The 8,234-nt window shown below is 52.5% G+C and overlaps 1 non-coding gene across 1 annotated transcript; it reads left to right on the top strand.

Annotated features, from left to right (window-relative positions):
* Positions 1 to 1,531: 1,531 nt before the first annotated feature.
* On the top strand, positions 1,532 to 1,677 carry LOC123839962 (U4 spliceosomal RNA). Its single transcript, XR_008505727.1, has one exon. It is a non-coding gene; the product is annotated as a U4 spliceosomal RNA (small nuclear RNA).
* Positions 1,678 to 8,234: the final 6,557 nt, after the last annotated feature.

The following is an 8,234-nucleotide window of genomic DNA, read 5'->3' as shown; positions in this document are numbered from 1 at the left end:
CCTCAGCCCCCCCCCTCCCCACCCCGTACTACAGGGTAGCTGAGTTAACTTCTTGGATAGCTCAGGAAATCTGGATTGTACTCACACCCTGGGAGAGCGCTTTCTCTGTTTAGTTCAGAATATTTGGGTCCTCAGGAGACCAACACAAACACTCACGCATGCGTACTCACCTGTGTGAGGCCCATTTGGATTTTTCAAGGGACCTCATCCAGTTGTGTGGAGAAATGAGAGAGGGGCAAGCCACTTGCGTAGAAGCAAGGCTCTGGGTGCCCCCTGGTTTCACACATCATGTGCTTTACATACAGATTATGCAGAATTTCCCCCTGTAATTTTTAAGTTTGGCTGCAAGTAACAGAGATCAAAATAACAATGCTTAAGGGAAATCAAATCTGATTTCTTTGCTGTAAAACAGTCCAGAGACAGGCCATCTGGGCTGCCTTGGTGGCTGTCTCCATGAAGCCCCCAGAGGCCCAGGCTCCTTCTAGCTGGTTGCTTTGCCCTGTGTGGCCTCCATTCCTAAGGACTTCATCCCCAAATGGCCATTCTGGTCATCCCCAAATTCCAGCCTTCTGGAAAAAAGAACGGATAGAGAAGGGGTAAGAGTACATAGCAGTCTCTTAAGATAAATTCCCAGAAGTTGCCACATGACTCTTCCGTCAACCGGAAGTTAATTATGTGTCATATTTTGCTGTGAGGGAAGCTGGGACACAAAGTCTTCAATCCAGGTGACCCACTGCAATGGGGAGGGGGAATCGATATGTTTGGACAAATAAGGACCTCATCCTATGGAATAGGTCTCTTTGATGGCCTGGTGGGAGGCTGCATGCCCCAGGACCCACAACCAATATTTATTTCTCTTACAGCCAGAAGCGATGTCAGGAATGGGCCAGCTCAGTCCTCTTCCTCCTGTTTCTCAGGTGTTGAAACGAGGCCGACGAAGGGGAAATGAGCCTCACAGGTGGCCAGGGGATGAAAATGCTGAGTGGCCCCTCGATCCCCACACTCTCATCCCCAGCCCCACCTACGCACTCAGGTGCTGTTGCATTCCGGTCCCTGGAAGCAGCCTGTTTGTGACAGAGAAGGGAGATCAGCAGAAGAGGGTAAAGTGGTGGTGAGGAATGGGAGAAGAAATCCCTGAGAACAGCTAGAGGCCAGACATCAGACTGGACATTTGACAGCCATTGTCTTACTTTAAAACTCCCACATCTCCCAGGGTGCCTGGGTGGCTCAGTCGGTGAAGCATCAGACTCTTGATCTCAGTTCAGGTCTTGATCTTTGGGTCATGAGTTCAAGCCCCACACTGAGCTCCACACTGGGCATGGAGCCTACTTAAAAAAAAAAAAAGAAAGTTAAAACTCCAACATCCCCATAGGGGGATAAGTGCTATTAATTTACAGATGGGGAAACTGAGCCTTGGAGAGGCTACAACCTTCGTCCAAGGTTTAAGTGTTAAATAGCATGAGGGGGTGAAGGGCGCACTTGCGTCTGTCTCATCTTTCTGCTGCACCTGGAGGCCCCTATGTCACCCCAAAGCTTTGCGCAGTGGCAGTATCGTAGCCAATGAGGTTTATCCGAGGTGCGATTATTGCTAATTGAAACCCTATGTCACCCCAAGGCCATCTTGGCTCCTGAGTCCGAGTGGCCCCTATGCTGCTCCTTCCTGGCATGCAGGAAGGAAGAGTGGTGTCTAGCGTCAGTCATGTGCCTTCTGGGCCCAGGGCTTCTCTCTAAGTCCCTCCTGTCCCACCCCACACGTAGCCATGCTGCCTACTGTCCTTGTTCCCAGCCAGGCAGGAGCGTGTTCAAATCCCAGCTCCCCCTCCATTCAGTCAACAGACATTTAATGAGCTCAGAAAGGTTCCAGGCACTTTGGACAAGCAATCCATTATTTATAAATTGGGCACAGCTACGTTGCAAGACTGTGGGGAAGAGGCCATGTCAGGTAAAAGGAACTCTCCCCTAGAAATGTTGGACCTTCTCCTCCTGCATCTGTCTAAGCCCATCTCTGCTGTTGGCCTTTGGGGCCTTGTTGCCCTCCCCTATCTCTGGTGTGGAGGGGTCTGCTGTACCCCAGAGACAGACCCGGGAATGCCCTCAAAAACCTGACTCTCCCCACTGCTCCCACACCCCTGCCACCACCCAGTTCCCTCCCTGCATCCCCAGTGCCCAGCACCAGTCATTCTGGAAGGAATCCATCCCGGGAAGCTTTGAGAAGCTCCCGGGCTAACAGAGGCTGCTTGGAGGTGTGGGTTGTCCAGAAGAGTCTGCTGATGGCCCGGTGACCCCCCTCAAGGGCCTGACTCCACATCGTTCTCCCTGGCTGCATGGGGAACCTGGTGAAAATGTGCCGTGTGGTGACAGCCTTAAGCCCCGATATCCTATGAAGGTCCCACCCAAGTGGGCTGTAACAGAAGCAGTCATGACCACTGCCCCAGGCTGGAGGGGTGGGGGCATGTGAGAAAAGGGCCTGCTGCCCACCAGGACCCTGCTGGGGCTTCTTGTGTGGGCTCAGGGACCGCCGGAGTATTGGGGTCTGTGGGCCCGGGTAGGTCACATATGTCCTGCTCCCTTTCTTGGCTTTGCCCACTCCTTTCCTTCTGCCTGGAGTGCTCCTTTTGACTGCTTTTGTCCAGATAAGTCCCACTTGTCCTCATGGCTTAGAACAAGTGTCTCTTCCTTCGGGGAGTCCCTCAAATGCTGCAAGATTGGGCAGCCTCCATGGGGTTCTCCCAGCTCCATCAAAGGATGCTTATCTGGGAGCAGCACCTTGGGAGCAGGGTCCAGGCCTGGTTAACCTCCGAGGCCTCTGGAAATGTCTGCCAAATGAGTGAATGGAGCTCTTGGGCCTGTAACAAAGTGAACCCTTAGCAAATGTTGGCTGGAAGGATGCACGATTGATTTTATGAATGAATAAAGTTTCCAGGAAATGGGAGTGGGAAACATGGGGACGAGATAAAGACATAAACCTCACCTTTGTTCCAGTTACCCAGGACCATTCCATGGCCCATGGCAAATGGTAATAGCAATGGATGCTTATATTTTGCTATGTACCAGCACCTCTGTAAGCACTTTGTATATAACCCATTTAATCCTCACAGCACCACTGTGAGAAAGGTACTTGTCTTAGTCTGCATGGTTTGGTGTAACAAACCATAGACTAGGTGGCTCAAACAACGCAGATTTGTTTTCTCCATGATCAGGGTGCCCAGCATTGCCAGGTTCTGATGAGAACTCTCCTGGCTTGCAGACTGCCACCATCTTGCTGGGTGCCGCCTGACCTCTTCTTTGTACACAGCAGGAGAGGGAGAGCAAGCTTTCCGGTGTCTCTTCTTAGAAGGGCACTAATCCCATCATGAGGCCCCACCCTCATGACTTCATCTGAACCTAATTACCTCCCCAAATGCCTCACCTCCACATACGATCACACTGGGGGTTAGGGCTTCAACATATGAATTTTGAGGGGACATAATTCAGTCCACAGCAGCACAGCGTACCTGTCAGTTTGGGCTGGGTTATGTCATGGCAACAAACAATCGCAACATCTCAGTAGCTTAGAACAACAAAGGTTTATTTCTTGCATATGCTGCATGTCCAACTCAGGTCGGCGGGAGCGTCCGCTTTTCATGGTCACCATGAGAGTGGTGGTGGTTCAGAGAATGTGGCAAATCACTTACATTTTTTATTGGCTAAAGAAAGTCACAAAGCTACAGCTAAATTCAAAGTCGGTAGGGAAAAAAAACCCGAAGTAGGTAGGGAAACAAAATCACTTTTGTGAATATTCCAATTATGTTAAAAGAATATACTGTCTAAAAAAAAAATAGATAAAGTGTATGATCCTGTCACGTGTCCCAAAGAAGGACTAGACTATTTGTGAACAGCCCAAATGACCCAAATCATCTTATCCCCATTTTATGGATAGACAAACTGAGGCAAAGAGAAGTTAAGAAAATGTGCCCAAGGTCACTCAGCTAGTAAGTGGCAGAGCCAGGATTTGCACCCAGGAAGCCCAGTGGCGGAGTTTGCGACCCTAACTGCTACTCCGTAGTGATCCTGGCAAGGCAGTCCTCCGGCCCTGTCTCCTGCTGTCCCTGGGAGCCCCCGGAGAATGGCATTCTCTTGCCCAGAGTAACACAGACAGCGTGTGAGTGATTGTGTTCGATTGAACTAGATAACACAAGGCACTGACTTCACAGTTGTGCTGCAAGCAAATATATACACGGATATATACACACCGATAGTCACTGATATATACAGCACTTCCACATCTGGAGTTTTCCCAGATGGTCTCAAATTCAAATGCAGCCCCATCTGTTCCTACCAGTGTCCCCACAGTCTTCAGAGCCTGTGTCTCACTCCTTGCCACCGAACACTCCATGACTCTGCTCCAGGGTCCCCGAGATGCCTTACCGTGGCCTTGTCCCCATCTGTACCACGAACGAACCTCCTGGCGAATCCAAAAGAACATCACTGCTGCCCTCCACATTCTGCTGGGCTTCTAGGTGACTTCTTCTTTTGGACAGGTACCTAGTGGGCAAGGCCAACCCGGCCACTTCGTCCTGGCATCTCCAGGGGCCCAAGTGGATTCTTGGTGGAGTGAATTTAATTAAAGTCCTGCGTGGCATGTGAGTGAAGAGGACCAAATGGAGAAGAGCTCCTGGTCAAGAGCCCCTTTCATCCCGGGTTAAAGCTCCACAGAGTCTGTGTAGGACGTGGGTGGGGCTTGCTGCCATTGCTCTGTGCATCCGTGCCTGGCCACCCTGGGAGCCCAGAGTGAAATGGATGGACAGACGGATGATGGACAGATGGATGGACAGCGGAGGTGTAATCCCTAAGCAGCTACATACCAAGTCTTGTCAGGACCAGGAGCCCCTCTGATCCTCAGATGAGTAAAAGCTTGTGTGAATGAATGAATGAATGAATGGGTAAGGCCAGAGGCCGGCCCAATTCCCCAGGTGACATCACAGAGTGCCCCAAGGCCCTCAGGTTCTTGCCCCGACCCCCGTCACAGCCCCACCAAGGGCGTGAGTCCCCTGACTGAAGGGAATCGGCTGTGCCTGGCATCGCGTACCAGGCCCCGCACGCAAGGTGCGGGAGAAGGCCGAGAGCGCCTTTTGGACAGCTTAGCTCTTGGCGAGATTAAGCCGGCTCTCCACAGAGGGGCCCGTATTGCAGGCCTGCGGGGAGGGCCCGGCCCGCCGAGTTTGCACCTTTTTACCCGGCATCTGTCCCTGGGATCAGGAGAGCTGGGAGGCTGGATTAGATGGGTCAGCGCCCTGATTGACAGTGACATTTCCTCCCGCGCCCCCGCCTGCCCCCCAGCCTCTCCCGCTGTTCCTCTCCTGCCTCACTCGGGCCCCATCCTGTTCCCGAAAGCGGGCGATGCCTTCTAATCTCCTTACCAGGAAATTATTTTCCTGGGTGTGAAATCCCTGTCCAAGGGGAGGGCAGCAGATCAGTCCTGCCCTGGCCTGGAGGCTGACCGCAGGCCTATCTCCCGGAGACATCTGGCATGGCAGTGGGGGCGGCCACAGCGAGAGATGGGCAAAGCTTGGGCAATTCCACCCCCAAATGTGGCCCTGACCTCCGGAGCGGGCTCCCCCAAACTGCCTCTTCCTGTCTCCATTCACGAGACTTCTCGAAAATGATGCTTGTCTGCGGTTGGTGACTGTCCTCTCTAGGAGCAAGTGACATGGGGGTTGGGGAGAGTGGTCCTGGGAAGAACCTGCCCCAAGGGGGGCGCGGGCAGTGAGGCCTGGGACCCAGCCCTGGCCGTGGGCCAACTCACTCTGTGACTGGACACATCCCCACCTCTGTGGCCTCAGTTTCCCTCTGACTTCACCATGAACGGACTCTGAGATCAAACGTGGGGTCTATGCCCCACACCCCCCATATCCAGTGCATAAAATGTCAGAAACTCGGCAGAGGAAGTGGTGGGAAAACCACAGGGCCAGCCTGTTTAATTCATAATGTTAAAAACCTGTGGCCAGACCACGAGATGAACAGATGAGGGTGGCGGTTAGGTTGGCCCAACTACCCCACTTGGCTCCGTGACTTTGGCCATTGACCACTCCCCTGTGCCTCAGTTTCCCCAACTGTAAAAAGAAGATGACAATCACACTTACCCATAGGCTTGTGGCGAGGGTTTCAGTTGATTAATAATCATAAAATTCTTAGAATGGTCCCCGGCACAAGTAAGTACCTTATAAGGATGATGGTATTGCTGTTATTAGACTTGTCATATGGAAGGGCTCAACATATTATTTACTGTGGGTGGAGTTGTGTCCTCTGTAATGGTATGCTGAAGACTTAACCTCTGTGAATATGACCTGTTTGGGGAAACAGGGTCTTTGCTGATGTAGTCAAGTAAAAACGACTAGAGTGAGGTGGGCCCCAAGCCAATAAGAAAGGTATTTGAGGGGCGCCTAGGTGACACAGTCGGCTAAGCATCCAACTCTTGGCTTTGGCTCAGGTCATGATCTCATGGCAAGATTGAGCCCCGCGTCAGGCTCTGTGCTCAGCGTGGAGTCTGCTTGAGATTCTCTCCCTCCCTCTCATTCTGCCCCTCCCCACTGTACTCGCTCACTCTCTAATAAATAAATACATCTTTAAGAAAATAAAGACTGGTGTATGAAAAGGGGACAGACACAAAGAGACGGGCACACCAGGAGAAGACCATGGGAGGACAGAGGAGAGAATGCCAGGGAGTACCGGCCACACTAGAAGCTGGTAAGAAGCAAGCAAGTGTTCTGCCCGGAGTCTCGAGGGAGCAGACCCGCCCACAACTTGGTTTTGGACTTCAGGCCTTCAGCACCGTGAGAGTACTTTGTTAGAGCAGCCCTGGGAGGCCAACACAATAACAAAACGAATGACAGCAGACTAGGAAGGAAGCTTCCAGCAGAGGTGCTCATTTAGGGCTGGCGGATCCACACATGGGACACGTGAGGCTGTGCAGGGTCCGGGTCTCAGGAGGGGCCAGGGATCTGCTCTCCTCCTCCAGGCCTGGCCGTGGGCTCTGGTGTGGCTGACGGGGGACCTCAGAGCAGGCTCACCTGGGGGAAGCGCAGCTTTCTGATGTGCGTGTTTGACTTCTTGGCCACAGGGCAGCCATCAGAGGTGAAGAGGGTCTCGCTGACAGAGTCCAGGGTCCCAGGATCAATGACACCTTCGAGGGGATGTAGCTGCCTTTAAATCAGGCACTCTGCATGAATAGACAGAAAACAGGCCCCAGGGCAGGGTTTCTCCTCCCCCTCCAACTTCCCTCCTCCTCACCCAGGTTCACCTTCAGGAGACCCTGCGCCCCATGACACCAACTTGGTCTAAACACTTCAAATCTTTGCAAGACCCCAGGAGAACTGGCTGCCGCACAGCCTGCTCTGAAAGCCCCACAAGGGAGATGCTCGGGTCCCAGAAGAGAAGGGGAATTTCCTGCATGCTCCCCAGCCTTGGAGTGGGGCAGGGCATCTCCACTAGCAGGGCACAGCTAGGCCTATGTTACAGATGTGGAAACTGAGGCTCACTAGATTAAGCAACTTGCCCGAAGGAGCATACGAAGGAAAGGGCAGTCAGGCTTTGACCCCTTCCCTCTGACCCCACAGCTCGAGCCCCTTGCATGCTGTTTTCCTTTTTGAGGGGGAAAATTCCCCTCTGGCCCTTCTGAACCCCTCTACCTACCTTGTAAGCCCTTCCCCCTTTCCAGTATTCTGGAATACCAATGTCATTCACTCTTCCTTACAGGTACCGTTCTGAGGCCCCTCCTAAACCAGTACTTTCCTCCTGGGCCCTTGAAATTTCAAGCTGTACAGAATAACAGACATGGGGACTTGGGAAGGCAAGAAGAATACTGGGTGCTTGAGTCCTACACTTAAATCGCCCACTACCTTCCTCTCTGACTCTGGGCAAAATACGGGAACGTCTGCGCCTCGAATGCCCTATCAGTTACTATTGCCAACTAGCAAACTGCCCCAAACTTAGTGACTTAAAAGCACTGGATTTCTCATGATCCCGCAGCTGGGGCAGGTCTCACTGGGCTCCATCCTGCAGCTTCAGTCATCTAGAGGCTCAACGGAGCCGATGGTCCTCGATGGCCTTACTCGCCTGTCTGGCATCTACTTAAGGCTGTTGGCTGGAGCACCTGATTCTGCTCTCCCTGGCCCCTCCAGCAGGATAGTCACACTTCCTTACATAGCCATGCTTTCTTTCCAAGAGTGCAAGCTCCAATGTACAAGTGCTTAGCG

Source organism: Mirounga angustirostris, unplaced genomic scaffold, assembly GCF_029215605.1.
Source record: "Mirounga angustirostris isolate CCGP_5_RB_7025 unplaced genomic scaffold, mMirAng1.0.hap1 SCAF_3, whole genome shotgun sequence".
Lineage (NCBI taxonomy): Eukaryota > Metazoa > Chordata > Mammalia > Carnivora > Phocidae > Mirounga > Mirounga angustirostris.
This window is presented reverse-complemented; position numbering and strand designations above follow the sequence as displayed.